We start from the raw sequence: 25406 nt of genomic DNA, 5'->3' as shown, positions 1-25406 counted from the left end.
GCCCAGGCCTGATCTAGGGCCTCCTGACGGGTATGGGTTAGACACTGCCTTCAGGTAGCTTTGTGACATCAAGACCTGGCAGCGTGAAGGCAGCTAGGTTCTCCCCACAGAGTTAGAGCAGGAGGGGAGAGAAATGGTGGCCCGAGAGGCCAGCACAAGGCTCAGGTGGGAGAAATCCCAGAGATCCCTGCGGGGCTTAGTGCACAGAGCTGGAGGGCCTGCCACCACCTGTGGGCTGGAGCTCAGGAAACCTGCTCAGGGCCCTTACAGCGCCCCCTGGTGGCTTGGCAACAGGGGCATGCTTGGCCCAGGCTGTGGGCTCAAGTGGGTTAGTGTTTCATGACACTCAAGGAACAGGTGGACTGTGTGTGTGTGTAAGTTGGGGATGGGGGGAGGACTGGATTTAAAATTTACTTCAGGGGAGTTCCCGTCGTGGCGCAGTGGTTAACGAATCCGACTAGGAACCATGAGGTTACGGGTTCGGTTCCTGCCCTTGCTCAGTGGGTTAAGGATCCGGCGTTGCCGTGAGCTGTGGTGTAGGCTGCAGACGCGGCTCGGATCCCGCGTTGCTGTGGCTCTGGCGTAGGCCGGTGGCTACAGCTCCGATTCAACCCCTAGCCTGGGAACCTCCATATGCCGCGGGAGCGGCCCAAGAAATAGCAACAACAACAACAACAACAACAAAGACAAAAAAATAAAAATAAAAAAATCTAAAAAATAAATAAAATTTACTTCAAATCCCTCTGTGTCTCCTTAAGGACCCCACCCACCTACGAGCTCTGGGAGGGTAGGACCACCACCAGCTTGCTCAGTGCAGTCTCACCAGGGCCCAGTGCTCAGCCTAGAACTCAGGAATGATGAATGGATAAGTAAGTGACGAGAGAGTGTTTTCAGGGGGGGGGCCTGCCCAGGGTGGGCAGAGCCACAAGACCCAGAAGGGTTTGGTCTGTGGTCCCTGTCCTCCCCAGGTCTGGCCAGGCCCCAGGTCAGGATGGCAGAGACACCCAGTGGAGGCCAAAGAGAGCTCAGCTCTAAGCCCACACGCTGCATGGCCTCAGCTCCCCATTTAACCTCTCTGAACCTCGTGATCCTATTCTACAAAAAAGAGACCCTAAGTAGCTTTCGAGGCAGAGCCCTTTTTGAAAATTAAGTTTGATGGAGTTCTCGTGTCATGGCTCAGTGGTTAACGAATCCAACTAGGAACCATGAGGTTGCAGGTTCGACCCCTGGCCTCGCTCAGTGGGTTAGGGATCTGGCGTTGCCATGAGCTGTGGTGTAGGCTGGTGGCTACAGCTCCGATTAGACCCCTAGCCTGGGAACCTCCATATGCCGTGGATGCGGCCCTAGAAAAAGACAAAAAAAGAAAAAAAAGAAAGAAAGAAAGAAAGAAAATTAAGTTTGATAGATAAAAGGGCACACCATGGGCGGGGGTCGATGCCTGGCAGGGGCCTGGAGGGCAGGGATGGGCGGCCAAGCCCCACTCCCCCACCCAGCACCCTTCCCTGCTCTCCCTTCCTGTCACCACGCGGTGCCAACTCCCCAAGAGGGGCTGGCAGCCACGGGGCTGGCTGCTGCCTGCTGGCCTGCATCCAGGCCTAATCCAGCTCTGGGCACAGCCACTCACTTGCTTCCCCCCGCCAACCCGCCTTCCCACTCCCAGGCCCTGCTCCTGCAGCCAGGCCGCCCTTCTTCCTTCAGCCATTTCCCGCCTCTCTCTGTACAGCTTCTAGACTCCGCTCCCGCTGCAGGAGAGTAAAACGGAAACCTCCTCCCCAGTCTCTCCTGCTCCCAGCCCCCTCCTCTGGGGCCTCTGCCCTCCCAGAAGCCCTCCCGCTCCCGCTCTCCTGCGCCCACCCCCGGGGGCAGGCACCTCAGCCTGGGAGGGGAACGTGCATCTCCCCAGAGTGCAAACATCACTGATTTAGGGAGCAGAGCTTGGGGAGCTGGCCTGACCTCCCTGCTCTGCGTCCAAGCTCAGGCGAGGGCTACGTCTTTCTGCGTTTGGGTGTCTTTTCTCACAAACATGGACCTACTCAGCCTACTCTAGGCCGTCGTGCTTACCATGCCACAGGCTAAAGTGACAGAAGCCCTGCCTGACTAGGAATGCCAGCAGTGCCCTGGGCTCAGGCCCTTCTCAGGCAGTGTCCCACTGCGGCCACCCCTCCCTCAGGGTAGGGGAAAATTCTAGCAGGTCCCATAGATAAGTGCTCACTGTCCTTCAGGCACTGAGCTTTGACCTTGACGTGAAGTATCTCATTTAGCCTTCACCCCAACCTCCTGAGGTCAGGGCTATTGCTTCCCCCATTTTACAGCTAAGGAAACTGAAGTGACTTGTCCAGGGTCTCATGCAAGTCGGGGTGCGACTGGAACTCAGAAAGCTCACACTGGAAAGCTGACGCATGTTGGTCACTATTCTGTCCTCTGGACAGAAAATGTTTAAAAAAGAAAACCCACATATGTCAAATCCCCGTCTTATCTTGGACGGATTTTTTCCAAAGGGAAAGTCAGAGACCCTGGAAAGCCCCGCCGTGGTCACTTGAACATTAAGAAGGTCTGTGACGTGGCTGGTGAATAGGGGTGGAAAACGGATCTGTGTAATGAAAAGTGCACACGGGCTGGAGCAGGTGAGGCCCGGGTCTGATACGATGCTTTGATTTGCTGGCTGAGTGGCTGCCAGCTGGGGATACACTCCTCTATGTCTGGTTTTGGGGTTTTCTCTTCCCGCGTAACCAAGTGAGATCTTACTGAACTGACCCTCCCGTAGATGATAAACTGTGGACAAACACACACACACACACACACACACACACACACACACACACACACACCCTCAAAGCACTGGAGAGAGAATAAAAGCAAGCAGACTCTGGAAAAAGGCAACAGCCGGGGGGAGTTAACCATCTTTATGGCTTTGATATTGACAGAAGGCCACAGCCAGCACTGCCCAGAGAGAAAACCTGCTGTCTTTCTGGCTTGAAGAACCAAAGGACAAATTTCAGATCAACCACAGGTACTGGAAAGTGAAGGGGGCAACCTCAGCCAAAGAGGGGGAGCCTCAGATCCTGTGTATAAACTCGGTTCAAAACTCTGATTGGTGGGATGGAAATCCTATAAAATTGGATTGTGATGATCATTGTGCAACTATAAATGTAATAAATTCATTAAAAAAATAATAAAGAGGTACCATAGGTCAAACTTTAAAAAAAACCAAACAACAAAACTCTGATGGATTCCTGAACCACATGTGCATGGAAATGACTTCAGCTGAGCAGAAAGGAAAAAAAAAAAAAACTGAGCTGAGATTTGGGCTGCCATCCAAAGAGCAGAGTTTGAAGTTGATAGCCTAATAAAACAAAATATCAACGCATTTTGAGAATATAACAGCATCCAGAGCCCTTACAATGAAACACGCACAAGGTCCAAGATATAATCCTGTGCCTTTACAGTTATGTCCTCAGTCCACAGTGTAATTGAACTAGAAATCAATAATGGGAAGATAGCTGGAAAATTCCAAAGTATCTGGAGATTAAACAACATACCTCTAAACAACACATACGTCAAAGAAGAAGCTTTTGGAGAAAATTTTAAATATTTTGAATTATATGAAAATGATAATACGAACTATCAATATTTGTAAGACACAACAAAAGCAGTACTCTGAGGGGAATCTACAGCACTGGATGCATATATTACCCAAAAAAGAAAGATCTAAAAATCAATAATCTAAGTTTCTACGATGAGAAATCACCCCATGATTTGTGCAAGAAATTAGAAGATGCTAAAACATGAAGAGTTTAGGAGTTCCCACAATCATGCAAAAGGATGTGCATCATCTTAGGAGTGCTAGGACTCAGATCCCTGACCTGGCAAAGTGGGTTCAGGATCTGGCATTGCTGCTGCTGCTTCAGCTTAGGTCGCAATTGCAGCTCAGATCTTGATCCCTGACCTCTGAACTCCATATGCCACGGGGGCTGCCAGAAATGAAAAATAAATAAGTAAATAAATTAAACATGAAGAGTTTACAGCAAGAAAGCAAACCCATCTAAAATTGTGTCGAAAAGAAGAAAATACCTAGGAATAAACTTAACCAAGGAGACAAAAGACTTATACTCTGAAAACTAGAAAACATTAACAAAGGAGATTGAAGATGATACAAAGAAATGGAAAGACAGCCCGTGTTCCTGGACTGGAAGAATTCATATTTTTTTAAATGTCCATACTACCCAAAGCAATCTACAGAGTTAAATGTCCATACTACCCAGAGCAATCCCTATTAAAATACCCATGGGGGAGTTCCCGTCGTGGCGCAGTGGTTAACGAATCCGACTAGGAACCGTGAGGTTGCGGGTTCGGTCCCTGCCCTTGCTCAGTGGGTTAACGATCTGGCGTTGCCGTGAACTGTGGTGTAGGTTGCAGACGCGGCTCGGATCCCACGTTGCTATGGCTCTGGCGTAGGCCGGTGGCTACAGCTCCGATTGGACCCCTAGCCTGGGAACCTCCATATGCCACGGGAGCGGCCCAAGAAATAGCAAAAAGACAAAAAAAAAAAAAAAAAAATACCCATGGGAGCTCCCATCATGGCTCAGTGGTTAACGAATCCAACTAGGAACCATGAGGTTGCAGGTTTGATCCCTGGCCTTGCTCAGTGGGTTAAGGATCCGGTGTGGCCATGAGCTGTGGTGTGGGCTGCAGACGCAGCTCGGATCCCACGTTGCTGTGGCTCTGGCATAGGCCAGTGGCTACAGCTCCAATTCGACCCCAGCCTGGGAATCTCCATATGGCGCGGGAGTGGCCCTCAAAAGGCAAAAAGACAAGACAAAATAAAATAAAATAAAATAAAATAAAATATCCATGACATTTTCCATAGAACTAGATAATTCACAAATAATCCTAATATTTATACGGAACACAAAAGACCTAAATTTGCCAGAGAAATCTTGAGAAAAAAGAACAAAACTGGAGGTATCATACTACCAGACTTTAGACTATACTATAAAACTATAGTAATCAAAACAGTATGTTATTGGCACAAAAACAGACACATAGATCAATGGAACAGAAGGAGAGCCCAGAAATAAACCCATGCATTTATGGTCAATTCATCTACAACCAAAGGAGGTAAGACCTAGAGTGAAATGTCAGACAGGGAATGACAAATATTGTTATCACTTATACACAGAATCTAAAAAATAAAACAAACAGGAGTTCCCCTGTGGCGCAGCGGAAACTAATCCGACTAGTATTCATGCAGATGTGGGTTTGATCCCTGGCCTCGCTCAGTGGGTTAAGGATTCAGCGTTGCTGTGGCTGTCATGCAGGCCCACGGCTACGGCTCCGATTCAACCCCTAGCCTGGGAACCTCCATATGCCGCAGGTGCGGCCCTAAAAAAAAAGAAAGAAAGAAAAAAAAAAAAAGATTTAAAAGCTCTCCTGTTAAGCTAAAAAAAATAAAACATGAAGAGTTTTCTAAGAAAACCTCAGAGCTAGAAAGGACCTCAAACACTGACTTTTTGTGATGTCTCCACCATTTAATGGGTAAAAAAGCTGAGGCTAGAAGTTAAGAAAACGGGCTTTGAAGTCAGGCAGCTCAGGATTAAATCCTGGCCGTGTCATAGAAGATGGGCACTCTGGGTGGTGGGCAACTTTCCCAGTACTGGTCAGTCCTCTTTGTCATCTCCTCTAGCCACAGGGAGCTCATTACCTCCACCAGCAAGGCCTGCCACCACTGGCCAGGTCTCCTAGATAGAAAGCTCTTTCTCGACTCAGGCCTGCCCTTCCTCAGTTTCACGCCTCCCCAGAGGTTCCTGTCCCACAGACCAGATTGAGCATTGCGTCCCCATGACAACCTTCAAATGTTTAAAGATGGCGTCCCTGGAGTTCCCGCTGTGGGGCAGCAGAAACAAATCCAACGAGGAACCATGAGGTCGCAGGTTCAATCCCTGGCTGTCATGAGGACACGGTGCTCAATCCACATCACTCCACTCCTGCCTCCCTCTTCACGGGTCCCTCCCCGTAGGTCTGTGTTTTCACGCTGTCTTCCCTCTGTGTCTGGCTCCACATTCAAATCCCTTCTTCTTATAAGGATACACATCACTGTGTTTTGGATCAGATCTAATCCAGTATCAGCGCATCTTAATTTGATTCTATCAGCAAAGAGCCTCCTTCCAAATAAAGTCACATTCACAGGTACCAGGGCTTAGGACCGGAGACAGATCATTTGGGATCTAGCCCTCTGCCAAATGTGGTAGAAAGCAATTCAGCAGAGGAAGCTGAACAGAAATTACCGGTGCCCGGGGAGTAGGCTGCCCTCGCTCCGAGGGTGATGGAGGGCTGGGCAAGGCCCCATGGAGAAGGCTCAGGGACAGAGCTCCAGATGGGAGCCTGCTTTGGGCTCGGTCACCAGACTGTCTTGTGCTTTTCCTGGCTCCTCTGTCTGTCTGTCCTCCAGCTGGCAGGAGGGATGGCAGTGCAGGCAGAGGAGGAAGCGAAGGAGGGGAGGCCAGCAGCTCCAGGGCCTGTCCTGACCATTGGCAATGAACGCTGGGCGGGTCGAGACATTGCTCTGCAAGACACTCTGGGTCCCCGCCGCCTGCGAATTCAACTCATTGGTAAAGCAGCAGCTCCGCCGAGGGCCAGAGGGTCTTTGGCAAGGGCTGGAAGGACTGGGAGGGAGAGGAATTTTTCTTAAATGAGAAGAGATAGAGGTAGACTCTCAGGGCAAAGAGGGCAGGGCTTTCCTTTCACAGAGTCAGCAACCAAATCCTGGTTTATGGGAAGGACAACCCCACAGCTTATGATTTAGAAGAAGGGCCTCTGAGTAGGGACAGCCCTTCCTGTGTGTGAGGCCATCCCTGGGGCAGAGTGGCTTTGTGAAAAGAGCCGCCCAAAGCCCGGCAGACCAGGATTCAAGTCTTAACTCCTCCAGACAGCTGCAGTGTCACCTGGGGTGTCACCTACCTCTCTGTACACTTTGCGTCCCTGGCCCTGAAGCAGAGAAGCTGGAAAAGAGTTTTGTCTGCCTCTTCCAGCCTGTGTCTTCCAGCAACACCCCGTGTTTTCACCCAGAAGGCCTGCCCCTGCCCTGCTCACACCTCATTTCCAAGGGCTGTTTGGACAGGCTTGGAGCTTTGGGTAGAAGCCTCAACCCTAGGGGTGTCACCCTCCTCGGGTTACAGGGATGGGCCCAGTGACCTGAGGGGTAGGTGGGTGGGCTTTTGAGGGAGCTCCCAGTAAGAGACTTCTGCTCTTCCCCAGCTTAGAGCTCTAGGATGTGACCCTGCAGCCAGACAGAGCCTGTGAGAGAACAATCCCATGCCAACCTCGAGGCAGGAAGAACCAAGAGCCAGGGTAGCATGGTCCCCGAGGTGTCACTGAATCTAGAGTCCAGCCCCACCTGAAGCCAGATCTGCCCCCTTTGACCTTTCAGTCACATTACCTAGTACATTTCCTTTTTTGCTCAAGTCCCCAGTTGGGTCCTGCGTCACTTGGAGCAAAAACATCTAATAAACTTAGACGAATAAGTCATTTCAAACAGACTTGTGTTGCCAAGGGGGAGTATGGGGTTAGTAAATGCAAACTACTGGAGTTCCCGTTGTGGCTCAGCAGTAACGAACCCGACTAGTATCCGTGGGGATGCGGGTTTGATCCTTGGCCTCACTCAGTGGGTTAAGGATCCGGCGTTGCTGTGAGCTGCGGTGTAGGTCGCAGATGTGGCTAGGATCTGGCATTGCTGTGGCTGTGGCACAGGCCGGCAGTTGTAGCTCTGATTCAACCCCTAGCCTAGAACTTCCATATGACATGGGTGCAGCCCTTAAAAGGCTCAAAAACAAACAAACAAAAAAAGATGCAAACTATTACATTCAGAATGGATAAGCAATGAGGTCCTACTGTATAGCACAGGGAACTATAGCCAATCTCTTGGGATAGACCATGATGGAAGATAATATGAGAAAAAGACTGTGTGTGTATATATATATATATACATATGATGGGGTCACTCTGCTGTACAGTAGAAATGGCCACAAAATTGTAAATCAACTGTATTTTAAGAAAAAAAATTTTAAAATAATACTCATTTCAACAGGTTGCCATAGGACTCAACAGAATTAGATGTTTAGATCACGAGCTTTTTTTTTTTTTGGCTTTTTTAGGGCTGTACCCGTGGCATGTGGAGGTTCCCAGGCTAGGGGTCTAATTGGAGCTACAGCTGCCAGCCACAGCCACAGCCACAGCCACAGCCACAGCCACAGCAGATCCAAGCCACATCTGCGGCCTACACCACATTCATTTCTGCTGCGCCATGATGGGAACTCCTAGATTATGAGCTTTTTGAGGACAAGCACTTTTATATTCAAATGTGTATTCTTAGTAGCTGACCCAGAGCAGATGTTCAGATGTTTGTGGAATGAATAAATATGTTTAGATGCATCTAAAGCTTATAAGAGTTCTTCATAAGTGTTACATAACATTATTATCCCAGCAAAGTTAATCTTATCATCTTTTCTTATTCCTTACTGCCCTTCTCCTACAGCAATAGGGAGAATGGCCATATTCTCCCTCAAGGATTAACTGACTCCTCCAATTAATTAAATAATTAAGTTATCAATATCTATTGGTGGCCTACTATGCTCCAGGGTTGGGCAGTAAAAGTCCAGTGATGACAATGACATCACCATGAAACAACCATGGAAACTGATCTCACCATGGAAACAACCTAAATGTCCATCAACAGATGACTAGATGAAGATGTGGTATACACACACACACACACACACACACACACACACACACACACACGTGCGTGCGTGCACATGTGAACACCCACAAAATGAAACACTACTCAGTCATAAAAAAGAATGAAATAATGCCATTTGCAGCAACATGGATGGACCAAGAGATCATCATTCTAAATGAAGTAAGTCAGAAAGAGAAAGACAGGAGTTCCCGTCGTGGCGCAGTGGTTAACGAATCCGACTAGGAACCATGAGGTTGCGGGTTCAGTCCCTGCCCCTGCTCAGTGGGTTAACGATCCAGCGGCATTGCCTTGAGCTGTGGTGTAGGTTGCAGACGCGGCTCGCATCCCATGTTGCTGTGGCTCTGGCATAGGCCAGTGGCTACAGCTCCGATTCGACCCCTAGCCTGGGAACCTCCATATGCTGCAGGAGTGGCCCAAGAAATAGCAAAGAGACAAAAAAAAAAAAAAAAGAGAGAAAGACAAATACTATATGATATCACATATCTGGAATCTAAAATATGACACAAATGGGGGTTCCTGTTGTGGTGGAGCAGAAACAAATCTGACTAGTATCCATAAGGATGTAAGTTCATTCCCTGGCCTCACTCAGTAGAGTGTAGAGCAGAAATTAGCACATTGTAAATCAACTAGACTTCAATAAAATTAATTGTAAAAAATTAAATGAAGGGGTTCCTGTCATGGCTCAGTGGTTAACGAATCCGACCAATATCCATGAGGACACGGGTTCGATCCCTGGCCTTGCTCAGTGAGTGGGTTAAGGATCTGGCATTGCCGTGAGCTGTGGTGTAGGTCACAGACGCGGCTCGGATCCCAAGTTGCTGTGGCTCTGGCGTAGGCCAGTGGCTACAGCTCTGATTGGGCCCCTAGCCTGGGAATCTCCATATACCGGGGTGCCACCCTTAAAAAAAGGCCAAAAACATGATATGAAAAAAAAAAGGAACTGGTCTCGTGAAGTCCCAGCAACTATAAATAGTGTATGACAAGGTTACCATAGAGATGAATGCAAATGCCACAGGACAGAGCAGGAGCAGCTCACCCTGACTTAGAGGGTTAGATAAGGCTTCTGGAGGAAGTGTCTGCTGGGGGCTGGAGGCTGAGGAGGGGTTACTATGGTAACTGGGGTGGGGTAGGGGAGTGCTCAGGGGAAAGGAACCAGCCAGCGCAGAGGCATTCGAGGAACCCAGGTCAGCCTGGTTTGAGAGGGGTGAGCCTGGGCTGCACTGATGAGGCTGGAAGGATGGAGGAGGGGCCCCCACGAGCCATGCTGAAGACCTGAGGTGCAGAATTAGAGCAGAGAGGAGGCACTGAAGGGGAGGAGGTGGAGCGTAGCATGCCCAGACTTGCGGTGTTGGAGCCCTTCCCTGCTGAAGGGTAAAGGATGGTGTTCAAGACTAAGTGTTTGTGCCCCCCCACCTGTTAAAATCCTAACCCCCAGTGGGATGGTATCAGGAAGAGCTCTATCAAAGGGATTAGTGCCCTAACAACAGAGACCCCAGAGAGCTCCCGCTCCCCCTCTACTGCGTAAGGACAAAAACATGATTGTCCATGAAGCAGGAAGCAGACCCTCACCAGGCACTGAATCTGCCACCGCCTTGATCAGTGTAAACGAATCTGTCTAGTACCAGGAGGACACAGGTTCAATCCCTGCCCTCGCTCAGGGGGTTAAGGATCCAGCGTTGAGCTGTGGTGTAGGTCACAGACGTGGCTTGGATCCCGCGTTGCTGTGGCTGTGGTGTGGGCCGGCAGCTATAGCTCCAATTAGACCCCTAGCCTGGGAACCTCCATATGCCATGGGTGTGGCACCCACCCCCCCAAAAAAAAGAAGAAAGAAAGAAAGAGAGAGGGAGAGAGAGAGAAAAGGAAGAAAGGAAGGAAGGAAGGAAGGAAAGCAAGAAAGCAAGAAAGAAAGAAAAGAAAAGAAAAGGAAAGGAAAGGAAAGAAAAGAGAAATCAGTACAATCTAGAGGGAAAAGGGCCCTGTTAGGCATCTGTCCAGGCAGAAGGGCCAGATCAGGCTGACTGGGGACCAAGGAAGGGCAGGGGGACAGTTAGGGAAAGCTTCTCAAAGGAGGCAGATACAGGACCAGGGGCCTTAAACAGGCTACAAAGGATGCTCTTGACAGAGGAAAGAGGTGGCCTGGCTCCCCTCCCATGACGCTGAAATGGACATGACCAGGAGGGAAGTATGAAAAACTGGGGGGCAGGTCAAGAACCAAAGGGAAGGGGCCTGGGGATGACTCCAAGGTTTTAGATGCTCAGGCTACTGTGTGGCTGACTGCTGGCTGAACAGGAATCCCAAACAATCCTGGTAGCAAGAGGTTGAGATGATTTTCCAAGGAGTCATCTTCCCGCCGTCTCTCCTGCGAAGTGCACACTCAGCCTGCTCAGGGCTCCAGGCCGACAAAGCAGAGATGTGCCGCCAGCCAGGTGGGAGGCAGTAGCGGGGGGGGGGGGGGGTCTGCAGGTCGTGACTCTTCCCACCTGTCTACAAGCATTTCGATTCTGTTGTTTTCAAAATGAGGGGCAGGCCGAACAGAACAAGCAGGTCCCTGAGCCCCAGCCATCATGTGGCGGCCAGTTGCAGCCTCTGGACAAACTTATCTCCAAAGCATCTCGAGACATAAAGAGTGATTTCAGTCATTTAGTGTGTGGGTGATGCGGTCACGTGAGGTAAAGTGTCCTCTGAGTTCCTCTGTCTGCTGACACAGTCCCTCCGTGGACAGGGCCACCCTGGGAGTCTTTTTTGCAACTTTCCCCCACTCTCGGGCACAAAACACAGAGGGATTGGTTTTTCACTGTGGAAAAATACTGGCAAGCGTAACAGATCTTGAGCCAGGTTCTGGAAAATCCCAGAGGCCAAGAGCTTTGGATACACAGTCATCCCATGACCAGCAGAAAGATTTTTGGAATTCGCTGGAGGAGGCACCCTCCTCCCTGGGAGGACCTACTATGTGCCAAGTAGCTGGTCCCTAAGCGCATGTCATCTTGATAACAATGTCTTCAGCTGTTTATTATAATTATCCTCATTTAACAGAGGGGCAGAGAGGTTAAGTGATCTGCCCACGGTCTCATCCTAGCAAGTGGCAGGGCCACGGCAGCTAGAACTTCAAACAGCCCAAGCCCGCTCTAAGACAACCGTATTCATGAGGATGAGGCTGTGTCTGGTCCGAGGCTCAGAGAGGGGAGGTAACTCCTCTCACGCCACACAGCTGGCGCGTTAGAACATTATCCGTTATCATGCTCAAAATTCAAAAATTGTTCTTGAAGATCTGCTATTCATTCAACAAGTACTTTCTGAGCACCTGCCAGCCACTGCTCTAGGCTCTGGGGACACAACAGTGAACAAAACAGACAATAATGCCAGCCCTGGCGGAGCGGACCTTCTGGAGGGGGAAGTGTGAACAAATCGAGAAGTAAGCTAGGGAAGAGACGGGGAATACAGTGGAAGAAAGTAAGTCAGGGCAGACAGACGGGGTGTGTAGGAGGTGTGAGGGTTGCTGGGTTTAACAGCGGTGGGGGAAGGCCCTGCTGAGAAGGGGACCTTTGAGATAAAACCTGAGGAAGTGAGGACGTGATCCCCGGCTGTTTCTGAGGGAAGCGTTCCAGCCTGAGCGCAGCAGAGGTCCTAAAGTGGAAAGGGCCCGGGGTGCGGAGGAGGCCCACGTGGCTGGAGCAGCGGGGGAAGGGGAGGGAGGAGGTGGGTGAGGGCATGGAGGCCGGGGACCCGGGGGCTAGAAGGTGCAGGGCCTCGCAGGCCACTCTGAGTCAGTAGGAGCCCTTGTAGGGCTCTGAGCAGAGGAGAGACAGGATCTCGTGTGGTCTTCAGAGGGTCACTCTGGCTGCTGTGTGGGAGACGGGCTCTGTGGGGCACAAGTGGGGGGACCAGCCAGGAGAAGACGGGACTCAGTCAGGGCCAGAGCAGGAGAGGGGCTGAGAGGCAGGTGGATCCCAGACACGGGTTGAAAGTAGAGCTAGCAAGCCTTCCTGATGAACTGGACAGGGCAAAGGAGGTGGAAAACAATGATGATACTCAAAGTTTGGGACTGAGAAACTGGAAGGATGGCATTGTCACTTGGGCGACGGGTAAAAGCATGAGAGGAGACACTTTGGGGGAAAGTGAGAGGTTCAGCGTTGGGCATGTTAGCTTGAGATGCTTCCTGGATCTCCAAGTGGCGGCAGGCAGCATAGTGCCGAGGGCTCTGAGGACGAGTTGGGATGCAGGAGACTCTCCATGAACTCCAAGCGCTCTCTGGACAGTTGGGAAGGCAGGGCACCCTGGGGAATCTCCCTGGGGCCTCTCGATTCCAGCAACACCCTCACGGTAGCCAGCCTCCAAGATGGCCCCAGCAATCCCCACTTCCTGACTTTCAGAGTCCTCTCCCCACGGAACAGGGCTGAACTCTAACACGTGAGAGAAATGGCCGAAGCGATGGTTTTCGATGACCAAGACTACGTCATAAGAGAAATCATGGCTTCTGCTTTGCTTTCTCACCTGCTCTGGGAGAAGCAAGGTGACATGCCAGAGGACACTCAAGCCTCCCTATGGAGAGGTCCATGTGACAAGGAACTGAAGCCTCCTGCCCAGAGCCATGAGAGTGACCCACCTTGGAAGTGGGTCCGCCAGCCCCAGTCAGGGCTTCAGTTGACTGCAGGCCTGGCTGACAGCTTCCTATAACCTCACGACAGATCCTGAGGCAGAACCACCCGGAAAAGGCACGGCCAGATTCCTGACCCACAGAAACTGTGTGCGATCATGAACTTAGATTGTTTTAAGCTGCTAGGTTTGGAGGTAATTTGTTACACAGCAATAGATAACTGCGTTAACAAATATCTTTAAGAAAAAACGTTCATGCCCAGAAGAACAGGCAGGCACGTATACAAGTTATCATTTATCTCCTGGCCGACCCACAAAGAATGTCAGCTTCTCCTGCAGGAAACCTCTACCGACAAGGTCAGAGGCAAGAACTAGTGTGGCTCTCAGTCCATCCTCTCAGGTTCCAGCTTGTCCTCAATACCGGAGCTTTACATCTGCCTTGCCGTCCCAAACGCCTGCCCTGCGGACACCGAGCTCCGGGACCTGACATGAGGGCGGCAGCTTTATAGAGTCTGTTTAGATGATTAATTACATAACCTCAAAGGCCACAGCAAATCTCTTTACAGAGCTGAAGGTGGTTCTGCTGGTCTGACCTGGCCCTTCAAGTCTCTGAGGGCACCGAGGCAGAGCACAGGCAGGATGCAGGTTTGCGGAAGGTGAGCGCCTGGGCCCAACTGCGCCTCACTCATATTCTTGTCCTGGAATCGGGCCTGGGCCCCACCCTGAAGAAGCACCAGGTCTCACTCCCTCATCCCCCAGTGGAGTGGCTTTGGCGGTCCTGTGACCTGGGTCTGGACCCCCACATGGTAGCTACTGGCTACATGACCCTGAGTCACTTGACCCATCTGACCTCAGTTTCCTCAGCTGTCAAATGGGGGATTTTTTTTTTTTTTTTTTTTTGTCTCTCTCCCTTTTTTAGGGCCGCTCCCATGGCATATGGAGGTTCCCAGGTTAGGGGTCTAATCGGAGCTGTAGCCACCAGCCTACACCACAGCCACAGCAACTCAGGATCCAAGCTGAGTCTGCAACCTACACCACAGCTCATGGCAACGCCGGATCCTTAACCTACTGAGCAAGGCCAGGGATTGTACCTGAAACCTCATGGTTCCTAGTTGGATTTGTTAACTACTGCGCCACAACGGAAACTCCAAATGGGGGATTTAAGGCTGACTTAATGGGACTACTGACCCTAGATAATTTGTGTGGACCGTCCATTAAGAGCAGTGATTATTATGATTTGACCTCACGGCTCACGGCTGGATGGCTGGGGCTTGGATGGGGAAATCCCAGCCCTTTTCATGTCCCTCTAGTTCCCTTTGTGATCTCGAGTGACTAACCTTGATCCCTACCACCCCTTCTGGGGCCTTTGGGAGAATGCAAATAAGAGTTTATGTGAGTGAGTGTCTTACAAGATGCTACCGCAAAGGAAGGGTCTCCAACAAGGACAGCCGGGATGAGTGGCTTGAGCCGGAGGGAGCGTAGAGGTCGTCTCTTTGAGGATCTTCAACTTCTTTGTGAATAAGAACTGCCTTTTATTTTTTGGCCATGCCTGTGGCATGCAAAAGTTCCCAAGCCAGGGATCGAACCTAAGCCACAGCAGTAACCCAAGCCACAGCACTGATCACACCGGATCCTTAACCCACAAGGCCACCAGAGAACTACGAGAACCATCTTTTATAATCCCCAAACCTTGAATTTCACTGGCACGGCCAGAGGAAGTTGGGGTCAGAACGGGGAGGTGAGGAGGTTAGCGGACACATTTTCAGAAGACCAGGAGGTGCAGAAGGCAAGACCTTGATCTTGCTGCTATTTCTATATGTCTTCATGTGCCTATCTATTTAGACACGTCTGTTTTAATTGAGCTACATTGCTAGCTATTTAGTAAACATTTATACAGCACTTCACCATGTGCCAGGCAGCCATCTAAGTGCTTTATGCAAATATTAATTACTATTTATTAAGCATACTATACAAGGGCAAGCACCTGGCATATGCATTCCCATTCAACTTTCCCAGCAACTCTGCCAACGATCTGTTATTGTCATTTTTTTTTTTTTTTTTTGTCTTTTTGCTATTTCTTGGGCCGCTCCGGCAGCATATAGAGGTTCCCAGGCTAGGGGTCCAATCGGAGCTGTAGCCACCAGCCTACACCAGAGCCACAGCAACATGGGATCCGAGCCGAGTCTGCAACCTACACCACAGCTCACGGCGACGCCAGATCCTTAACCCACTGAGCAAGCGCAGGGACCGAACCCGCAACCTCATGGTTTCTAGTTGGATTCATTAACCACTGCGCCACGACGGGAACTCCTATAGTCCTTATTTTGAGGACAGCAAACTATTATGACTCAGATACTTGCCCAATGTCACAAAGCAAGCAAATGGGGAAGTTAAGGTTCTGCGTTTTGTGAGATGCCAACACCCACATCCTCCCACCCGCCCTGGCATGTAAGAAATCCAGGCAGGGGGTTGGCTTCCAGCATGGAAAATGCAGCTAGTTTGGAAACCAAAGCTGAGATGGTTTACAAAGTACTCCCACATCTAAGAAAGTCTACAGGACCTGATAGCAAGTGTTTGAGAATCCCTTTCCCACTTTCTTCATATTAAAAATGAATGAAGGCAGCCAAAAATGAAAAGAGGGGGGCAGAATGAGGAGGAGTTCCCACTGTGGCACAAGGGGATCATTGGCATCTCTGGAGCACTAGGATGCAGGTCCAATCCCTGGCTGGGCACAGTAGGTTAGGGATCCGGCATTACCGAAGTTGCCAGCATAGGTCACAACTGTGGCTCAGATCTGATCCCTGACCTGAGAATTCCACATGCCACGGGGTGGCCAGAAAAAAAAGAAAAAAGTGGAGTTTCCACTGTGGTCCAGTGGGTTAAGAATCTGATTGCAGCGGTTTAGGTCTATGCAAAGGCAATGGTTCAATCTCAGGCCTGGTGCACAGTGGGTTAAAGGATGTGGTTTAGGTTGCAGCTGCAGCTCGATTCAACCCCTTGCCTGGGAACTTCCGTATGCTACAGGCGTGGCCATTAAAAAAAAAAAAAAAAAAAAATGAATGAACTGGGACAGGAGAAGTTAAGGGCGTTGCCTACAGACAATAATATTCCAGTCGCATTCACTGTTAAAGAGAGTGTTCAGATGGGGAGGGAAAAGTGAAAGGCCTTTTATAAAAGTCATCTGTAAGACCCTCTCAACACGGAACGTTCGTTTCAGGAATATTCTTGTCTCTCCCCAGGACGGCATAGCCTGGCCCCTGAACTAAACCAAGTCAGACAGAATGGCTCTTGTTCTTCCTTTTTTTTTTTTTTTTTTTTTTCTTTTTTGGTCTTTTTGACTTTTCTAGGGCTGCTCCCGCAGCATATGGAGGTTCCCAGGCTAGGGGTCTAATCGGAGCTGTAACCGCTGGCCTAAACCACAGCCACAGCAACACAGAATCCGAGCCGTGTCTGCAACCTACATCACAGCTCACGGCAATGCCAGATCCTTAACCCACTGAGCAAGGCCAGGGATCGAACCCTCAACCTCATGGTTCCTAGTCGGAGTCGTTAACCACTTAGCCATGATGGGAACTCCTTCTTTTTTTTTTTAATGGCAACCTCTGTGCCATATGGAGGTTCCTGGGCTAGGGACCGAATCCAAGCCACAGCTGCGGCAACGCCAGATCCTTTAATCCTCTGTGCTGAGCCTGGGATCGAACCTATGCCTCTCCAGTGACCCACACCGCAGCAGTCAGACTCTTAACCCACTGCCATGGCAGGTACTCCCAAGAATAGCTCCTAATATGTGCCAGGCATTTGATACACACCATCTTGCAGCAACTCTGAGAAGAAATGTTTTCATTCTGTTTTTATAGCTGAAGAACCTGAGCTTCAGAGACGCAAGAAGATTTGCTGAGGGAAGGGTGGAGGTGGGGTATGAACTCAGATCTAGCTGACTCCAGAGCCTGTGAGGCTCCTTTCACTACAAGTCACTATCTCACCAGAGGACAGCCAGGCCACCAGGGGGGACGGCGAGGTTAGGGAGATCAGAGCTATCCTGCTGCTCAGAAGGGGGTGCAGACCATCCAGAACCATTTCCCAGAATGCACAGGCGCAAACTCCATTCCCATGAGCCTCTGTCCCTAGGCATGGTGGAGGGAAGGCCGGGAATGGGCTGTCTCGAGATGCCCTTTGCTTTGCTATTTGTGCCTCAGAGCAGTGACCTTGAAGTCCATCTAGCCCAAGCTCCGATCGGGAGGTAAAACCCCATCCTGCCACCCCCCAAGGTCCAGCTCTTGCTTGAACACCTCCAGGGACAGGGAGTGCCCTTCCCAAGAAGGCAGCCCTAACAGGCTACCCCTTCCACATTGTATTAGCTCAAGCCCTCCGAGCCCTCATCAGTCCCTTGACAGAAACAGGGCCACACATAACAGGAATTGGCTTTCTCTGGCTCTGTTCCCAGCAGCTCTTGCCAGACCTTCCAGGACTGCCCTGCAGGTGTGTCACAGGTGCTCCGTCTTGGAGGCATGCTTCCCAAAACTCAACCACCCACTTTAAAAATGCTGACTTTTGGAGTTCCCGTCGTGGCGCAGTGGTTAACGAATCCGACTAGGAACCATGAGGTTGCGGGTTCGATCCCTGCCCTTGCTCAGTGGGTTAACGATCCGGCGTTGCCGTGAGCTGTGGTGTAGGTTGCAGACGCGGCTCGGATCCTGCGTTGCTGTGGCTCTGGCGTAGGCCGGTGGCTACAGCTTGATTCGACCCCTAGCCTGGGAACCTCCATATGCCGCGGGAGCGGCCCAAGAAATAGCAACAACAACAACAACAACAAAAGGCAAAAAGACAAAAGACAAAAAAAATAAAAAAATAAAAATGCTGACTTTTCAAAAAACCAAATCTTCAATGTCCATGGGAGATATGAAGCCACCACACTGTCATAAAGCCACCATAGATTAACTGTGCTGATGCGCCTTCTGGTACATTCATGAAATTGTCCACTCCTGGGATTCCAATCCCCCATATCACCTTTTCCCCTTGCCCTACCCTTGAACTTAGGTTCTTCAAAAGTCTTTTCTTAGGACGACTTCTTCCCAAGAAGCCCTAGTGCAAAGAGACCCTCACGAATATTCCCCTCCAGAATGACAACTGGTGCAGCTACTACAGAAAACAGTATGAAGATTCCTTAAAAAACTAAAAATAGCGTCACCATATGATCCAGCATCCTACTCCTGGACATATATCCAGATAAAACTATAATTCAAAAAGATTCATGCACCCCTATGTACACAGCAGCATCGTTTACAGCAGCCAAGATATGGAAACAACCTAAATGTCCATCAACAGAGGAAGAGATATGACGATGTGGTGTGTATATACAATGGAATACTACCAGCCATTAAAAAGAATGAAATAATGCTATTTGCAGCAACGTGGATGGACCTCGAGAGTCTCGTACTAAGTCAGAAAAAGACAAATGCCATACGATATCGATTATATTGGAATCTTTTTTTTCCATTGTACCCACAGTATATGGGATTCCTCGGCTAGAGATGGAATCAGAGTCACAGCTGTGACCTATATCACACCTATACCAGATCCTTAACCCATTATGCCACAACCGGAATCCCTACAGAATCTAAAATATGATACACACACAAAAATGACACAAATGAACTTATCCACGAAACAGAAACAGACTCACAGACATAGAGAACAGATTTGTGGTTGCCGAGGGGAAGGAGGGGTAGAGAGGGGGAAATTGGGAAGTTGGGACTAGCAGATGCGAACTATTATATATAGAATGGATAAATGACAACGCCCTACTACACAGCACAGAGAACTACACTGAATATCCTGTGATAAACCATAATGGAAAAGAACGTGAAAAAGAATATATACACATATAACTCGATCACTTTGCTGTACAGCAAAAATGAATACAGCATCGTAAATAAACTATATCTCAATAAAATAAATTACAAAAAAGAAAAAAATCTTCCCCTTTAATCCTTCAGGCCTGCTCTGACAGGCCTAGATCCTAGAGTAAAATCAGCCTAGGCAATAGTAATGGCTAAAATTCACTCATTCATTCATTCATTCAATTCATTCAACAAGTATTTCCTGGGTTCCTAGTTTTCACCAGACAGTTTTCTAGATGTTAGAGATACAGCAGTGCCCAAAGAAAGACAACAGACAGAATCTCTGCCTTCATGGAGCCCAAATTCTGGAAGAGTCTCTAGTGCTTATCAGACGCCAAGCTCTGCTATAAGCATCTTCTGAGTCCGAACTCATTTAATCCTCACAATAACTCTGTACGTTATTATACACCCAGTTTACAGGTGAGGAAATTGAGGCAACAAGATAAGGTACCTTACCTGGTAATAATAATGACCATCATTTCCTGCGTCCTTTCGCCACGTCAGCCGTGGGGGGAAGGGGAGGTATTTTACTGGAATGAGTCTCCCTGCCTCCTGGGAGCCTGGAGGGAAAGCAGAGGAGAGAGGCACCCATCCAGAGGGGCCGGCACTGGGCGCAGAGGGACACCTCCTTGCAAAGCCAGTCAGCTGGGTGCTCAGTCCACGCTGGGGCTGGGTCACCACCCAGTAACTTCAGGCTCCACCTGGGAAGCAAGTGGAGCCCTCAGCTTCTGTAGCTTCCAGGGGGTGACACTGTTTCAGGGCCCAGAAATGATCCGAATCTGGGAAATATTATTGTCTGCAAACCTTGTACTGGAAACATCACGGGGGAGCAGGTTGGCAGCGAGGAGGGAAAAATTAATACCTGCGTGTCTGCAGGGAAAATCACGGGCCTGGGGGGCCCAGAGTGCTGAGTTCCAGTCCCGCGCCTCTCAGGATGGGCTGCTCTGCCTTGTCAAAACACACCCCTCTCCCAGGTCCGGATTTCCCCATCTGTGACCGTTCGGGGTCTGATTTCGGGCAGAGGGTAGGCAAGAGCAAGGTCAGAGGTCTTGTTCTGCTTCCCCTGCTCCTCATCAGCCAGGGAAGGGGGTCCCGGGGGTGGGGGTGGAGGGCGGCCAGGGAAGCGGGCTCCGGCTCTGCTCGCGCGTCCGGGGAAGGCGGGCTCGGCCGCCCCCTGCCGGCCGGGAAGCTCCCAGCGGCCCGAGATCCAGGTCTGCTGAGCTGGGCACTGGATTATGTCACTCGGGAGAAAGGAAATGAGTCATCACCCCCCGGGGGCCTTAGGGCGGCCGGGCCAGTGAGGAGTCGCGGCCACAGGAACCCGGGACAATGGCGGGAAGTGAGAGGAATGTGGGCCTGGCTGCAGCAGCGCGGGCCCCCTCCGTGACCCCTGACCCCAACCCAGCAGAAAGCCTCACACTCCGGGGGGGATAGCTGGGGGCGGGAGGGCAGTTGGAGGCAGCCGGGTGGGGTGGCTGGAGGACGATGGGGTAAAGCCATATGGGGGCGCCCCAACCTGAAGAACCGGCAGGTCATCTTTCCATCGGCCTAGCCCGGCCCCCTAGTGGCTCCCCATTGTCCCTGGAATAGTGCTCAAACTTGACGGAAGATCAGAATAATCCCATGGGCTGGTTAAAACCCAGATCTCCAGGCCCCCCACCAGAGTAGGTCAGGGCTGGGGCAACAGCAGTGCATTTTTAACAAACTCCTAGTAGCTGATGCTGAGGCAGGAGTCCTGGGACCACGACCCAAGCCACTTAGCTGGCCTATTGTTCTGTGTGTCCAGCCTCACCTCTCTCCACTTCCTACCTCCTGCACACATGCTCTAGCAAGACTCAACTACTTGCTCTTTGCTATTTCTTTCTTCTGTGTGTTTACACTGGCTGTTTCCTTTGATGGAAATACCTTCCCCTCATTTCACTGCTGCCCAAACTGGCTGACTTCTACCAACACTTAAAAATCTCCTCCATGATGTACATCAAAGGGCACAAATAACAGAGTGAAGAGGCCGCCCACAGGTCAGGAGAAAATACTTGCAAACTCTACACGATAAGGGGTCGCTATCCAGAATATATAAAGAACTCCTATGAACCAACAACCAAAAAACACGCCACAGGATTTTTAAACGGGCAAAGGATTTGAATAGACATTTCTCCAAAGAAGATCCAGGAATGGCCCATAAGCCCAAGAAAACATACCCGATATCGCTAATCTTTAAAGAAATGCAAATCAAAACCGCAATGAGATACCACTTCACCCATTAGGATAGCTATTATGGAACACCAAGTCATCTGAAGTGTTGAAAAGGATGTGGAGAAACTGGAACACTTGTGCACTGTTGGCGGGGACGCAAAATGGTGTGGCTGCTGTCAAAAACAGTATATGGTGGTTGCTCAAAATGAGGAATATGATCCAGTGATTCTATTTCTGCATATATACCAGAAAGAATTGAAAGCAGATACTTGAAGAGATATTTGTACTCCCATGTTCATAGCAGCTTTATTCACAGCAGCTAAAAGGCAGAAGAAATCCAAGTATCGATTGACTGAAAGGATAACAAAATGTGGAGTATAAATACAATGGAATATTATTTAGACTTAAAAAGGAAGGAAATTCTGCAGTTCCCACTGTGGCGGATCCAGCCTTGCAGCAGCTGTGGCATAGGTCACAGCTGCAGTTTGGATTTGATCCCTGGCCTGGGAACTTTCACATGCTTAGGGTGCTGCCCCCCCCCAAAAAAAAGGAAGGAAATTCTGACACATAATACAACATAGACGAACCTTGAAGACATGAAGCTAAGTGAAATAAGCCAGTCACCAAAGGACAAAAATGATAAGTTTCCACTCATAGGAGGTACCGAGGCAGTCAAATTTTAGAGGCAAAAGAATTGCCAGGGGCAGAGTGGGGAAGGGGAGGTTGGGGAGTTACTGTCTAATGGGTAGTTTCAGTTTTTCAAGTTGAAGCATTCTGGGGACGGATGGTAGTGACAGTTGCACAGCAGGGTGAGTGTACTTAGAGCCACTGAACTGTACACTTAAAAATGGCTATGACGATAAATTTTAGGTCATGTGTATTTCACCATAATTAAAATTGGAATTTAATTAAAATTAAAACAGTCTCCCTGGCAGCCTCTGAGTGCCTGCTTCCCTTCCCCTTCCAGAAAAGATCAGGCCTTCTTATTTGCTCCCAACATACCTAATACCTCCAGGAAAGCACGTGTCACACACTGCAGAGGTTTTGGCATTTATTTTTGTTCACACATTTATTGTTAAATGGACAGTGGGCTCCTTGAGGGTGGAAAACCGCTCAATTCTTTGCCCTCCGCACATAAAAAAGTGAGGTGAAGAGTTCCATCTGTGGTGGGGTGGGTTAAGAATCCGACTGCAGCAACTTGGGTCACTACTAAGGCACAGGTTCAATCCCCAACACAGAACAGTGGGTTAAGGGATCAGGCATTGCAGCAGCTGTAGTGTAGGCCACAGCTGCAGCTCAGATTCAACCCTGGCTGGGGAACTTCCATATGCTGTGGGTATAGTCATAAATTTTAAAAAAAAATGAGGCGAGAATTTAGTAAAGCTTTGACCCACAAATGGATGAGGGATGAAGGTCAAGGATGAGTGGATGTGTAGGTGGGTGGATGTGTAGGTGGATGGACGAATTAACAAACGTGTGGGTAGATGGATAGCTGAGCCCAAAGGGTAAAGCGGCCCACCCCTGCAATCACTCTGGCATTTTGCAATGGAATGGGAGCCTGTCCCGAGGGACCTGGCACTGTGGGGTCGACAGCTCAGACACTTTTCCAAATCTGGACATGAGTTTTGAGCAGAAGCCCTTAGCCAGGGATTCCCACACACACCCTTTGGCAAATGTCATGATAAAACTGAATGAGTCCTGAGACCTGCATTCTTTTCCCTGCTCTGCACTTGCTCCATGACCTTGACCAAACAGCTCACTCTGTCCTGGGCCTCTACGTCCCCATCTATAAAGTGGGAAAAGGGCAAGGAGCTAAGGTTTTGCCTGGCTCTAAATCTCATCTTTTTTTTCTCTTTAATCCATTTTTTAAAGTTAGTGATGAAATATTTTCAATCAAAAGTACAAAAAATACTATAACAGACTTGCCCACACAGATTTAACAAATGTTAACGTTTGCTATATTTGCTTCAGATTTCTCTTTTCCCTTTCTTTCCTTCTTTCTTTCTTTCCTTCCTTCCTTCTTTCTTTTTTTTTTTTTTTCCAGGACTACTGAACCCACACTATAGCAGTGACAATGCCAGATCCTTCACCACTAGGCCACCAGGGAACTCCATGCCTCCCCTATTTAGATATCCACTACTCTCAAGTTAATATAGATCCTTCTTGTCCACCTATATATGGACATGCTTTTACAATATAGCTATATATCAATGTGTACCATATTACATTAATCATATATACAGTATATAAATACTACATACATATATAAATTCATATAATAGATATCCCAACAAAAGGTGTTCATAAATAGAATCATACTTTGGAACTTTTTTGCTCATCATTATGTTTTTGAGATTCATCTTTATTGATACATGTAGATCTGATTAATTTTTTAAATTTTATTTTTGACTGCACCTGTGGCATGCGGAAGTTCCTGGGCTAGCGACTGTACCCTCGCTGCAGCAGTGACCTGAGCCACTTCAAGTGACAACAGTGGAGCCTTTGGCTGCTAAGCCACCAGGGAACTTCATCTTAACTGTTTTGGGGTTTTTTTTTTTTTTTTTTCATAGCTGCACCCGCAGCATATGGAAGTTCCCACGTTAGGGGTCGAATAAGAGCTATAGCTGCTGGCCTACACCACAGCCACAGCAACACCAGATCCAAGCCACATCTGTGAGCTACACCACAGCTCACAGCCGCACTAGATCCTTAACCCACTGAGTCAGGCCAGGGATCAAACCCAAATCCTCACAGAGACAACGCTGGTCCTTAACCCACTGAGCCACAATGGGAGCTCAATTTTTAAAGTTTTAAAGTTTGGCCTTTTATATTTAATTTTAAAAAATATTGGAGTTCCTTGGAGTTCCCGTTGTGGCGCAGTGGTTAACGAATCCGATTAGGAACCATGAGGTTTCGGGTTCAATCCCTGGCCTTGCTCAGTGGGTTAATGATCCAGCATGGCCGTGAGCTGTGGTGTAGGCCGGCGGCTACAGCTCGGATTCGACCCCTAGCCTGGGAACCTCCATATGCCACAGGAGCGGCCCTAGAAAAGGCAAAAAGACAAAACAAAACAAAAAAAGTCGGAGTTCCCATCATGGTGCAGCGGAAACAAATCCAACTAGGAACCATGTGGGTTCTATCCCTGGCCTGGCTCAGTGGGTTAAGGATCTTGCGCTGTCGTTATCTGTGGTATAGATCACAGACGTGGCTCGGATCTGGCATTGCTGTGGCTGTGGTGTAGGCTGGCAGCTGCAACTCTAATTAGATCCCTAGGCTGGGAACCTCCATACGCCGCGTATGTGGCCCTAAAAGGCAAATATATATATAAAACAGGAATCGATCTCTGAGTGCAGTGTGAGGAAGGGATCTAATTTTATGTTTTATGCACATTAGCCAGTCATTCTGCTATCACGATCATTTGGTGTCTTCTTTTCCCACTATGTGCAGTGACACCAACTTGGTCACAGTCCAAGTTCCCATCAATATGTGATCCACCTCCAGGTCCTCTATTAAGTCCCATGATTTTCTTCTTTTTATATTTTTTAAAAATTAAAGTGTAGTTGATTTGCAATGTTGTACCCATTTCTGCTGTAGTCCCATGATTTTCTTGCCTATTTTTGCTAATAATAAATCTTTATACCTGTGAGGACAAACCCCTCCCTCCTTATTCTTCAATAAGACACTACTTTAGCCCTTTACTTTGTAATACACAGTAAAGGAAAAGGCCTCCATTTGCATAGAAATAAACAGGTGGATTGTGATAAGTATCACCCCTGGGCTCTGATCTCCCTGTTAGTAATGGGAGGGGAGAATACCTTTTTTTTTTCCTCAAAAGAGAGATGACAGCCACATCTCACTCATTCGAGCAACTTCAGCAACTTCCAGTGTCTAGAAAACAAGAGAAAGTCAGAAGACGGTTTTTTACTTATTTATTTATCTTGTTTAGTTTTTTCGAGGGCCACACC

The 25406-nt window shown here is 49.0% G+C and overlaps 1 protein-coding gene across 1 annotated transcript in view; it reads right to left on the bottom strand.

Annotated features, from left to right (window-relative positions):
- The window catches only part of KSR1 (kinase suppressor of ras 1), a 208612-nt gene extending 188203 nt beyond the window's left edge, over positions 1-20409 (bottom strand). Inside the window, exon 1 of the mRNA XM_021067472.1 lies at positions 19705-20409. The gene's annotated coding sequence lies outside the window, so the exon portion shown is untranslated. The remainder of the gene's footprint in view (positions 1-19704) is intronic.

Source organism: Sus scrofa, chromosome 12 (assembly GCF_000003025.6).
Source record: "Sus scrofa isolate TJ Tabasco breed Duroc chromosome 12, Sscrofa11.1, whole genome shotgun sequence".
Lineage (NCBI taxonomy): Eukaryota > Metazoa > Chordata > Mammalia > Artiodactyla > Suidae > Sus > Sus scrofa.
Note: the sequence above shows the minus strand (reverse complement) of the source record. Positions and strands in the feature narration are given on the sequence as shown.